The sequence below is a fragment of the Mustela lutreola genome, chromosome 16 (assembly GCF_030435805.1).
Source record: "Mustela lutreola isolate mMusLut2 chromosome 16, mMusLut2.pri, whole genome shotgun sequence".
Classification (NCBI taxonomy): domain Eukaryota; kingdom Metazoa; phylum Chordata; class Mammalia; order Carnivora; family Mustelidae; genus Mustela; species Mustela lutreola.
In genome coordinates, this window is record NC_081305.1 from 49,457,187 (window position 1) to 49,470,340 (window position 13,154).

General features: G+C 42.6%; 1 pseudogene; it reads left to right on the forward strand.

Annotated features, from left to right (window-relative positions):
* Window positions 1-620: 620 nt before the first annotated feature.
* On the forward strand, window positions 621-1,419 carry LOC131817662 (endothelin-converting enzyme 2-like; annotated as a pseudogene).
* Window positions 1,420-13,154: the final 11,735 nt, after the last annotated feature.

Here is a 13,154-nt window from a genome sequence, read left to right on the forward strand (position 1 = left end):
AAAGAAAGAAGAGTAACTACCAACTTTTGTTAATGGATACACAATATAAAAGGGTATGCACTGTCCCATCAATATCACAGAGTGTAGGAGGGGACAAAGGGGGCAGAGTGTTGTATGCGATCAAACGTACCAGTATAATATAGGTTATTGTAACTATGGGACATTTTGTGTAAGCCTGAGGTAACACGTAGAAAATCCCTGTGGAACATACACAAAAGAAAAAGTGAAGGGAATCAAAGTATATCACTACAGTAATCTAAAAGTCAACAAGGACAGCAAGAGAGGAAAGAAACAAATGCTCTACAGGACAATACAAAGCCCTCACCTATCAATAATTACTTTATTTTTTAAGATTTTGTTTATTTATTTGACAGAGCGATAGAGAGCACAAGTAAGCAGAGTGGCAGGCAGAGGGAGAGAGAGAAGCAGGCTCTCTGCTGAGCACGGAGCCCAATGTGGGGCTCGATCCCAGGACCCTGAGATCATGACCTGAGCTGAAGGCAGAGGCTTTAACCACTGAGCCACCCAGGCACCCCATCAATAATTACTTTAAACCTAAATGGATTATATTCCCCAAAAGACAGCACAGCTGAACAGATTTCTAAAAATAAGATCCAACCATGAACATGGTGGAGCTGCAGGTCCTGGCCCCCTCCACGCATTGGCTGGAGTTTCTGTCTTCCCTGCCTTCCCCACTAGAGCTGGCGGACTCTGAATCCTTGGCAGTCTATGGGACAGATTATCCGCATCAAGTGTCAGAGCTCATCGGCCACATAGAGCCAAGCATCCTGAACTCTCACCTGGTGCAGAAGATGACCCGGAATGTGAACTGCCGCTTTGAGTCTACACAGAGAAGCTGCTGGAGACCCTCCCTGGCACCAAGAAGTCCTGCAAGCCAGGGTAGCAGACCTGTGCTGTGTCTCCAACATGGATGTCACACTTGGCTTCACCCTGGGCTCCCTCTCTGCGGCAGCCACATTAGACTGGCAAAGCAAGGAAATTGCTGAGGGGGTGATCAGCGAGATCACCTTGAGGAGGCCCCAGGGCAGCTGCTCGGACAGATTAGAAGCCCCCTCAGGCAGCCAGGGAGAAAGCAGATGCCGTCTATGAGAGCACTGGCTCCCTGGACTTCGTCCTGGAGCCCAAAGAGCTGGATGATGTTTACGATGGGCAGGAAGTCTCTGAGACTCCTTCCTCCAGAATGTGTTCGATTTGCACAACGTCTCTGCTAAGGTAATGGCTGACCAGCCCACAAGCCTCCCATCCAGGACCAGTGGAGCATGACCCCCAACAGTGAAAGCTGACCACCGTCCAACCAAGAATGAAACCATCTTCCCTGCCAGCATCCTGCAGACCCCCTTCTGCACTCATAACCACCTGAAGGTCACAAGCCCTCCTGCTGCCTCCTGGTCTCCCTAGGCTCAGAGGCAAACTGTGTATGGTGTGTATGTACAGGGGATGCTGGTTCTTGGTGTCTTGGGACACAACTCTTAGGGGCCGACTGATCCTCCTGGGCCCCAGCAGAAAAGCAGAGCAGGGAGATGGAAGGATAGAGTTTATTTTTACAGGGAAGAGGGTAGAGACGAAGTGGTCTTGGTTCTGTAGGCCCCTTTGCCAATAAAGAAATGACATTAGTAAAAAATAAAATAAGATCAAACTAACTTGCATTCCCACCAACAGTGTAGGAGGGTTCCCCTTTCCCCACATCCTCTCCAACACATGTTGTTTACTGTCTTGTTAATTTTTGCCATTCTAACTGGTGTAAGGTGGTATCTCAATGTGGTTTTGAAAACAGTGTGGAGGGTGCCTGGGTGGCTCAGTGGGTTGGAGCCTCTGCCTTCGGCTCAGGTCATGATTCCAGGGTCCTGGGATCGAGCCCCACATCGGGCTCTCTGCTTGGTGGGGAGCCTGCTTCCTTCTCCCTCTCTCTGCCTGCCTCTCCACCTACTTGTGATCGCTCTCTGTTAAATAAATAAATAAAATCTTTAAAAAGAGAGAGAGAGAGAGAAAGAAAACAGTGTGGAGGTTTCTTGAGAAATTAAAAATAGAGCTACCCTATGACCCTGCAATTGCACTACTGAGTATTTTCCCCAAAGATATAAATGTAGTGAAAAGAAGGATCATCTGTACCCCAATGTTCATAGCGGCAATGGCCACAATTGCCAAACTATGGAAAGAGCCAAGATGCCCTTCAGCAGATGAATGGATAAGGAAGATGTGGTCCATATACACTATGGAGTATTATGTCTCCCTCACAAAGGATGAATACCCAACTTTTGTATCAAAATGGATGGGACTGGAGGAGATTATGCAGAGTGAAATAAGTCAAGCAAGAGAGTCAGTTATTATATGGTTTCACTTACTTGTGGAGCAAAAGGAATAACATGGAGGACATGGGGAGCTGGAGAGAAGGGAGCTGGGGGAAATTCGTGGGGGAGATGAACCATGAGAGACTGTGGACTCTGAGAAACAAACTGAGGGTTTTGGAGGGGAGGAGGGTGGGTATTAAGGAGGGAATGTATCGCATGGAGCACTGGGTGTGGTGCATAAACAATGAATCTTGGAGCACTGAAAAATTTAAAAAAAGATCCAACTATATGCCGTGTTCAAGAGACTCACTATAGATTTAAAGACACACGTAGGCTGTGAGTAAAGGGATGGAAAAAGATATTCCAGGAACAGACAGAAAAGGTGGCTGTATTGTTATCAGATAATCAATTCAATAACTGTCATAGTAGACAAAGAAGTTGATTACATGGTAATAGGGTCAATCTACCAGGAAGATATTATAATTATAAACGTATATGCACCCAACATTTTTTTGCTTAAGCATACAAAGCAAACATTGACAGATCTGAGTGGAGAACCAGAGTATTTGTGACTTCAGTGTCCCACTTTCAGTTACGGGTAGAACATCCATCAATATGGAAACAGCAAACCTGAACAACACGACAGACCAAGTGGAGCCAACACAGAACACTTTGCCCAGCGGCAATCAACACACTTCCCCATTGTACACAGAATGTTCTCCAGGACAGATCCTACATTATATCACAGAACATGTATTAAGCATTTAGGAGGACTGAAATCCTACCAAGTACCTTTTCTGACAACAATGGAATAAAACTAGGAATCGGCAACAAAAGGAAAGCTAAAAGTTCACAAATATGAGGTTATTAAACAACACACTCTTGAACAAAAAGTCAAACAAAAGATAAGAGAATTTTTTAAAATATCATGTGAACAATTCATGAAAACCAATAAGAACAAAAACACATAGGCCCAAACCTATGGGATACTGCAAAAGTGGCCCTAAGGGGGAAATACATACTAATCCAAGCCTTTCTCAAAAAAGTAGAAAAATCCCAAATGCACAAGTTAACCCTACAGCTAAAGGAACTGGAGAAGGTTAGCAAATAAAACCTAAATCAAGCAGGAGAAGAGAAATAATAAAGATTAGAGCAGAGATCAATGAAATAGACACCAGAAAAACAGACCAGATCAATGAAACTAGAAGCTGGTTCTCTGAAAGAATTAATAAGACTGATAAACCACTGGCCAGACTTATTCAAAAGAAAGGAAAAAGGACCCAAATTAATAAAATCAAGAATCAAAGGGAAGAGATCATGACTAACACCAAGAAAATAGAAACAATTATTAGAAATTATTACCAGCAACTGTATACCAACAAATTAAGCAACCTCGAAGAAATGGATGCCTTCCAAGCAGCCTGAAACAGAAAGAAACAGACATTGTGAATAGACAAATAACCAATAATGAAATTGAAACAGTAATCAAAAACCTCCCCCCCCCCCAAAAAAAAAGAGCCCAGGGCCAAATGGCTTCCCAGGGGAATGATACCAAATATTTAAAAAAGAAGTAATACCTATTCTACTGAAATGCTTCCAAAAAATAGAAATGAAGGAAAACTTCCAAACTCCTTCTTTGAGGCCAACATTACCCTGATCCCAAAACCAGGCAAAGACCCCATCAAAAAAGAGAATTACAGACCAATATCCCCGATGATCATAGATGCTAAAATACTCAACAAGATCCTAGCTGGTAGGATCCAACAGGATATTAAAAAGATTATTCACCATGACCAAGTGGGTTTTGTGCCTGGATGCAAGGATGATTCAACATTCTCAAATCAATATGATAGAGCACATCAATAAAGGAAAAGACAAGAACTATATGATCCTCTCAAATGATGCAGAAAAAGCATTTGACAAAATACAACATCCGTTCTGATTAAAACTCTTCAGAGTATAGGAATAGAGGGAACATTCTTCAATCTCATAAAAACCATCTATGAAAAACCCACAGCAAATATCATTCTCAATGGGGAAAAGCTGAACACTTTTCCCTTAAGATCAGAAACAAGACAGGGATGTCCACTCTCATCACTATCGTTCAACATATTATTACAAGTCCTAGCAACATCAATCAGAAAACAAAAAGAAGTAAAAGATACCCAAATCGGCAAAGAAGTAAAACTCTCCCTCTTCACAGTTGACATGATACTTTATCTGGAAAACCCAAAAGATTCCACCTCCAAATTACTAGAATTCATTCAGCAGTTCAGTAATGTGGCAGGATACAAAAACCAATGCAGAGAAATCAGTTGCTTTTCTATACACTAACAATGTGACTGAAGAGAGAGAATTTAAGGAATCAATTCCATTCACAATAGCAACAAAAAGCCTAAGATACCTTGGAATAAACCTAACCAAAGAGGTAAAAGATCCATACTCTAGAAACTACAGAACACTTGTAAAAGAAATTGGGGAATACACAAAAAGATGGAAAAATATTCCATGCTCAAGGATTGGAAGAATAAACATTGTTAAAGTGTCTATCTTCCCCAGACATATTTACACTTTCAATGCCAACCCTATTAAAATACCATTGACATTTTTCAAAGACCTGGAACAAAAAAACAATCCTAAAATTTGCATGGAACCAGAAAAGACCCTGAATTGCCAAGGGAAGAATGAAGAAAAAAACCAAGGCTGGGGGCACCACAATGCCTGACTTCAGGCTCTATTACAAAGCTGTGGTCATGAAGACAGCATGGTACCGGCACAAAAACAGACACATAGAACAATGAAACAGAACAGAAACTCCAGAAATGGAACCTCAACTCTATGGTCAACTAACCTTTGACAAAGCAGGAAAGAATATCCAATGGAAAAAAGACAGTCTCTTCAATAAGTGTGCTGGGAAAACTGGACAGCCACATGCAGAAGAATGGAACTGGACCATTCCCTTACACCATACACAAAAATAAACTCAAAATGGATGAAAGACCTCAATGTGAGACAGAAATCCATGAAAACCCTAGAGGAGAACGTAGGCAGTTACCTCACAGTAACTGCTTTCAAGACACATCTCCAAAGGCAAGGAAACAACAGCAAAAATGAACATTTGGGATGTCATCAAGATCAAAAGATTTTGCACAGCAAAGGAAACAGTCAACATAACTAAGAGGCAGCCCACGGAATGGGAGAAAGTATTTGCAAATGACATTATAGATAAAGGGCTGATGTCAAAGGTCTATATAAAGAACTTCTCAAGAGGAGGGGCAAGATGGCAGAAGAGTAGGAGATCCCATTTCAACCGTTCCCCTGAATTGAGCTAAATATCTACCAGAACACTTTGAACACCCATGAAATCAGTCCGAGATCAGTCCGAGATATAAGATTACACACTTCTGGATCTCTACGGGGGCAGAAGAGTGGAGAGGTCAGTGGAGTGGGAATGATGAGGGAGCAGGAGGCTGGCTGAGGACAAAGCAAAAGCTGGCGCCTTGCACCCCCTCTTCTCCCGCTCCCCTCCATATGTGTGGCATTCCTCAGGCACCCCTGACTGCCATAAAACGATAAATGGTTAACTTGCAGGGATCGCAATCCTGCAGAACAGGAATCTCCCTTGCTCTACAAGATGTCCTAGAGACCTAAACAGGGAGGTTACCGTATCAATAGCACAAATTTCCAGAGGCAAATAACTTGGTTCCTGAAGCCCTAATGTCCCCCTCCCACCATAAACTGGAGGAGATTGGGGTAGAAAGGAATGTAAATGATGGCCGGATCATAATGCCCCACCAAGAATCCCCCATTATCTTGATGTTAGTGCCTGACCTAAAGACGACATTGATCAAGCCATAATGGCAAAGACTCCCCCCCCACCCCGGCACCTTGTAGACCCTCCCTAGCATGTGAGAACTCTGTCGAAATCCCCCATTCCTTCACCACCTCCCCCCCAACCGTGGGGTATATAACATGCCCACCTTCATAACCCGGGGCAGCAGCAGATCTTCCTGCCCACGGGTCCTGTCCCCGTGCTTTAATAAACCACCATTTTGCACCAATGACGTCTTAAGAATTCTTTCTTTAGTTGTCGGCTCCGAACCTCCTCACCCCACCGAACCTGACTTAGGTTCTGGGACTTCATCATTTTTGGCGAGCCAGGCAGGAGATTTGTGAGTCTTTACATTTGGACTCTGAGCTTCGGTGCAAAATTGGTGAGTACCTTCTCTCCTTTTCCTTTACTCTCATTCCAGGGCTTTTTCAAGGAGTATGGTCTTATTGGAACACTTGCATGTCAATTGCTCAGGCTGTAATCCTCTAGCCCATGGCTACTCTACGGGGAGGAGAGCGTCTGCCTTTTGGCTGTAAGCTAGTACCCTGGCCGGAATGGCAATAAGACCCAGAAACTTGAGGGCCTCTCTTTATTCCTGGTCTTATAGAAAGTTGTCTCTCTTGGGCACGGGACAGCCAACTAAGTCACCAGGACGGCTGCCAATCTTAAGACTCCCGTGTGAGGTTTCCTCCTGATTGATCTAATGTGATCCCCTCCACATGCCCGGTCTAGCCACTTCTGGCCGGGAGACCTCCACTGGAAGCTGGCCGAAACTAGTACCCGATTGAATTAAAACGCAACCGGGGACCGTTTCCTAGGGAAGTTGGCTGTAAGGACCACATGTGTTGGAATGTCGCATAGACCATGATGGATTTCAATCTTTACTGTTTCTCGTCAGTGTCTTCTGCAAACCGCCTAAAGCTATGAAATTGAGTAATTTCCCCTTGCCGAACTTTTCTAGTATTTCCATGGGTTAATATGGCAAAACAGTATGCAGTCTTCAGGACATATGATAGCATGGCACAAGCATTTTAGTCCATGCACCAGGCACCCATCTGTAGCCTAGGATGCGATGGGGAAGTGGAGGGACGCCGGCACCCCTCCAGGGCCTTTTAAGGCATGACGGTGATCAATAGCGATATCTTGAGAGACGCCTCTGGTCGCTTTTGACACACAGGAACCTCTGACATATCCTGCGTGGGACGCTACCCAGGAGTCAGGGGGGATTTGGTAATGGACCTTCATTACTTTTCTGGAAGCATGGCCTCAGTAGGCTTCTTCAGTTCCCAAGGACTCTACCTTGGGGTGCCTTTTAACCCACTGGAAATAATTTGGATTGCAAAACTTAGGAAAGGACTGAGCTCCTGTAACACTGCATGGCCTCAGTGGGATCTATCAGTTAGATCTCCTCTGCAGGAAGCAGGGCAAATGGACCTAGGGTGCCTGCATTGCTCATACCTAGGCCTTCATTGCTCTGCACCAGGATCCCAGACTAAGGGGCTTTTGCGGAATGTGTTTGCCCAAATGAGTCATCTAGTAAACTTTCTCCTGACATATTGGATGGTAATTACGTAAATAAGCCTTCTTCTAGTAAACCCAGGTTGCTGGGCCATCCCTAGCAAAGGGGATTCTGGCTTTATTTCTCTCTGTTACTCCTAATAGATGTGGGGGATTCTCCCTCACTCACTTCCCGTGTTAATGGCTATAACTGGAGCCAACTGGGGTTGGTCTAACTCGAGACAGAGACCATAAGAAATATTCCCAAGCAGCTGCCAAAACTCTCTTTGTTTCGGGGAAGTTTCCCTGTGTTCTCTGGCCTGACTTGGACTGCCTAGCCCCTTCCCCCTTGCTGGTGGGAAAGCATGGTGTCTGCTCCTCTGTTGGGGCTTATGAGCTCTAAAACTGGGAATCCTTTCTCTGCCTCCTGGCAGCACTTTGTTTCTTCTGTTTCCCCCTTACATGTTTCTGTACCAACGTGTGTGCAGCCTGCATGACTGGCCTCTAGATCATGCACCACAGCTACTTCTCTCTCCACTGTCAAGGAGCAAGAAGAGCACCCCTGGACCTAACACTCCCCACTCCAGATCTTCCCACGCATGTCTCAGGTAAACATTCAAAGTGGAGTGGGCCCAGGTGGAACATAAATCACTATTGGAACTAAGTTAAGTTTGTTGGTTTAATTAAGATAAGACGTGTCTTTGAAGTTACAGCAGTAAATGTGAAACTTTTATTCTATCAAAGTTTACTGAAGGTCAAATAAGCTTGTGTTACTTGTTAAAATTTGTTAGCAAAGAAATGACTAAACTGATGGTTAATTGTCTGTCTCAAATTTCTAATGGGTAATTGCTGAAGTAGCTTTCAAAGTCTTTGGTAACCTGAAAGTTTTAAAGTTTTGCTTGGATGACAAATGGAATTAAATTGTAGACATCTAGGTCTTAACCAAACAGGATAAAATGCTAAGTCGTTAATTTCTGGATGTAGGTTTGTGCTTTTGACTTCTTACTGCAAAGAAACTAAGAGTATTTAAATCTGTTGGTAAACTTGTTTTCCACTTAACTGATACATAAATTGCCACCTGAAGAATTCTGTTGTAGCAGTTCACAATTGGTTAATAACTAAAGGTGTTTCTAAGAATACAAAGTTCTGCTTAGTGTAACTAAAACTGATGGAAATAAAGGGAAACTCTGTATGTAGGAAAGTAGGAGATATGTAAGAAAGATGTAAGGAATGGGAATACATTTTGTTGAAGGTAAAGGAAGGTAATTTTGTCCTAAAAGAGATGGTTGTTTAGAAGGAAATGGCTTGGGACAAAACCTGAATGCAAAGGAAAGTTGTAGAAGGTTTGTGAAGGGAAATCTTCAGAAAAGGAATTTTAGCTATGGTCAAGAATGGATTAAGATTGAAATGAGTGGGTTTTAAAGGTACATTGGTACAAGACTGAAATTCTCTGTTCAAAAGGACAATGTTTTCTTAGATCAATTGATCTGCTGTTAAGAAAATGTAAATGGTTTTCTCTTTGCCTGCCCAGAAAAACCAGTTTCTATGTTTTGTTTATCAGGTGTTTAACATCCCTAATTATATTTAGGCATGTGCTTTAAAACTTTCTAAGATTTTAGCAAATGTTGACAAGATTTAAATCGTAAATCTCTTTAACTCAGGCTTTTCCTTGGTATGTGAAGTTGCTCATGAAGTACTACTGAACCAATGATAAACCTTGGGTTACATTTGGGAAAATGCTATAACTATTCTAGAGATTCTACACACTTCCTAAAGTTTTAATGTTTTGAGAGATCATTGCTTGATACTGTAATTATGGAAATGTTATGTATCACAGAAATAACCTGATTTCCTTGCAGCTAAATTGTAAACTCCCGTGTCTCTTTAGCTCTAACCATATCCATTCTGAGTTTTTGTCATTTATAATTGTTTTAATTCTCTGGTAAAATGAGTTTTATCTTCAAGGATATTCCTATGAAGGACTTTCAGGACAAATACAGATATTTGATATACTTGAAAATCCTAAAACTGAAATGGGTAAGAATTTCCAGAACTGACTAAAGCCGCATTCACCAGAATTAGTAACATGGGACTAAATGAACTAAAAGATTATAGTGTTGTGTCTCTTAATGTTTTGTCTTACTTTAAACATTGCTGGTTCTCTCTAATGTTTGCTCTTACAGACTAGGAATACTCCCTCCTAGTTATCTGCAACTTTACAGAGATGTAAAAGTGCTCATTTGTAAAAGTGCTCAAAGCATTCACCTTTTCTCTCTATCTGAACCCTCTGAAACCAAAAGGTCTCAGTAAGTATTCATTCTTCCATGGCAATCAGTCATTTGCATAAGTTCAATAAGAATCTGTTCTCCTTGTAACAGGAAAGAATTGGAAACACGGGTTATTTTACCAAGGCTTTGACTGGGATGTCATATTTGAAAAGACTCAGATATGACCAGACAGTTTAAAGGAACTAAGGTTGACTTTATGAAACCTGGAGCCATAAAGCCCCTTGGGACTGTTGGCCTGATACCTTGCTTACAGAGTTCCCAGCAGCCTCACCAGGTGAGTAAAGAATGTCACTCCTTGGTAGGTGCAGTCTCGGGAAGAGGAATTCGCCCAAAGGTATTGCAGGCATGCCTCATGGCAAGTACAGGGCTTGGCTTCTGGCCCAGAGAGGCTACTAAAAGTTCAACCTAGAGATTCCTTATACAAAGTTCCAGCAAAGCAGATTCTAAAAGATCTATTTGATCACAGTCACTGTTCTTGCTGAGCTTATGTAAGTAATTAGGCCAAGTTTGTTAAAACTGGACTTGTTTCACAAGTGAATTAGTCCTGATTTGGCTATCTCTGGAAATGAGGGTTATTTTAGAGAGAAAAATTGTTTTAGTAACACACCTTTATGGATGTTAAATTATAGATTTGATTGTCTTTAAATGTTTGTTTACCTAAGCTAAACAATTTGAAGTAAACTTCAGAGAAGTTGCACAATAGCTTCTTTAGTCGATCTTATTATTTTGTGGGGATATTAGCAGACCCCACAGCACATGATTAAACAACTGGAAAATGGGATTGATTCCCCTACAATAGTATAACTTAACTAACACCTTATGTGTGGCTGGGATAATGAAATTGCCTAAAAGCCAACCTATCGACTCCATAGGATTAACTATGGACTTGTGAAGATAATGGATGACCCCACTTTCTTTATGAGTGGATTTGATGATTCATGGGGGGCTCCCCTTATCTCTTGACAAGTTTTCTCCCACTTGACAATGATCCTCTGTAATCAGGATATTGTTAAGGCTGGACCACTCAAAGGTCTTCTTATTGGTTTCATCCCTTAGTTATATTTATCCTAGAGGCCACCTCTGTTGAGGTGCAATTGCAAACAGATGCTTTAGCTAAGCATGGAACAGCCCTCCTATAAAAGAGCCTCAAAGCTCACTATGGGACAGTCCTTGACTGTAATGATGTCACATCAGGTCCAGATTTGTCTTAGAAGCCAAAGGCCACCAATGGATGATGGAGGCCAACTTATTAAATACTGGGCTACATTAACAGATATGCCAGAAATAAAACTTGTCAAACTTTAAACCTAGTTACCTGTATGCCTGAACCTGACCACTGTACTTCTTTCTCTATAGAGCAAAAATGTTCTTTTTATTTTATTTGATCTTGCTTATTCTATATGGCCAGATTTAAGATACCCCTGTTAAAAATATGAATGACAGTTGGCTTTCTGATGACAGTAGTTTTCATAGAAAAAATAAGAAAAGCTAGGTGTGCCATAGTACTCACTAGCACTTTGCAATTGCCAAAGTCTAAGAATTAACATTTATACTGACTCCAAATATGCTTTCCTGGTACTACATGCCCATGGAGCTATTTGGAAGGAAAGGGGATTGCTATCAAGCCATAACTCCCCAATCAAATATGGGCCTAAGTTCCAAAACCCTCCTTATCGCTATACTAAGGATGGTGTATATCAAATCTAGGATACATATATGTGTTTCATACCCACACCCATTGGACAGCTCACTCAAAAGGCAGCTTTATGCTGGGAACAAAGGAATCATACGAGTGGTACTTGGGCAAATAACACACGATGTCTAGGATGGCTCACTAGAAATGTGTTCCCAAGTAATAGTACTCCAGGCTACTGACTGGGCAAGGTGACCTGGCATCAGATGGCCAGCTCCAAACGGAACCCACTGGATATGTGGAACCAACCTGTGGCCCTGGCTTCCTCCAGGGTGGATAGGACGCTGTACTTTAGGATTTGCCTGGATTCATGGGCGCATTACTAAAACCATTACAACTCCAGCTAATCTCCCCAACTTAAAACAAAGATGGACACGATCTGTTTTTAAATGGTATGATCACTTAGCATCCATCTTTGTTCCATCTGCGGGACTAGAGGATGTCATGTGGCATGTAGAAGCCCTTAATAAATATACTACAAAGGCACTCAATGACTCACTGAACAGCATCTCCCTACTTAATACTGAAGTGTCACAAATACGTCAGGCAGTCCTACAGAATAGGATGGCCTTAGATGTCCTGACAGCAGCACAGGGTGGCACATGTGCAATCATCAAAACATTCCAGACTATCACAAAAATGTCACAGGACTAATAAAAGATATGAATACCCAGATTAAGGCCCTACAAGATCCTTCTTTCTTTTTTAGTGATTGGTTAAGTTCCTGGCTTGGAGGAGGGCTATGGTCAAATCTCCTTTTCGGGCTTCTTATTCTTATCGCCTTATTAATCCTAATATGTTGCTTTGTTCCATGTTTCTCTACTTGGTGCCGAGACTCCATTGCTACAATGACTACACCACGACAGACGATCCTTGTCGCGCGCGAGGACGCCTCTTCACTGTCAGCGCTGGATTCAGCTGCCTCCACCTTTCGTAACTCCCTTATACGTTCCTACCCTGACCAATATTGACCCGAGCAGGTAGGGACAGCTCTACGCCCCTATTCAGCACGAAGAAGTTACAGAAGATGAGACCTTCCACCTTCAACCACCTTAAAGATTTAAGGGTCAAAATTGTTCAGGGGGGAATGATGAGGGAGCAGGAGGCTGGCTGAGGACAAAGCAAAAGCTGGCGCCTTGCACCCCCTCTTCTCCCGCTCCCCTCCATATGTGTGGCATTCCTCAAGCACCCCTGACTGCCATAAAACGATAAATGGTTAACTTGCAGGGATCGCAATCCTGCAGAACAGGAATCTCCCTTGCTCTACAAGATGTCCTAGAGACCTAAACAGGGAGGTTACCTTATCAATAGCACAAATTTCCAGAGGCAAATAACTTGGGTCCTGAAGCCCTAATGTCCCCCTCCCACCATAAACTGGAGGAGATTGGGGTAGAAAGGAATGTAAATGATGGCCGGATCATAATGATGAAGTCCCAGAACCTAAGTCAGGTTCGGTGGGGTGAGGAGGTTCAGAGCCGACGACTAAAGAAAGAATTCTTAAGACATCGTTGGTGCAAAATGGTGGTTTATTAAAG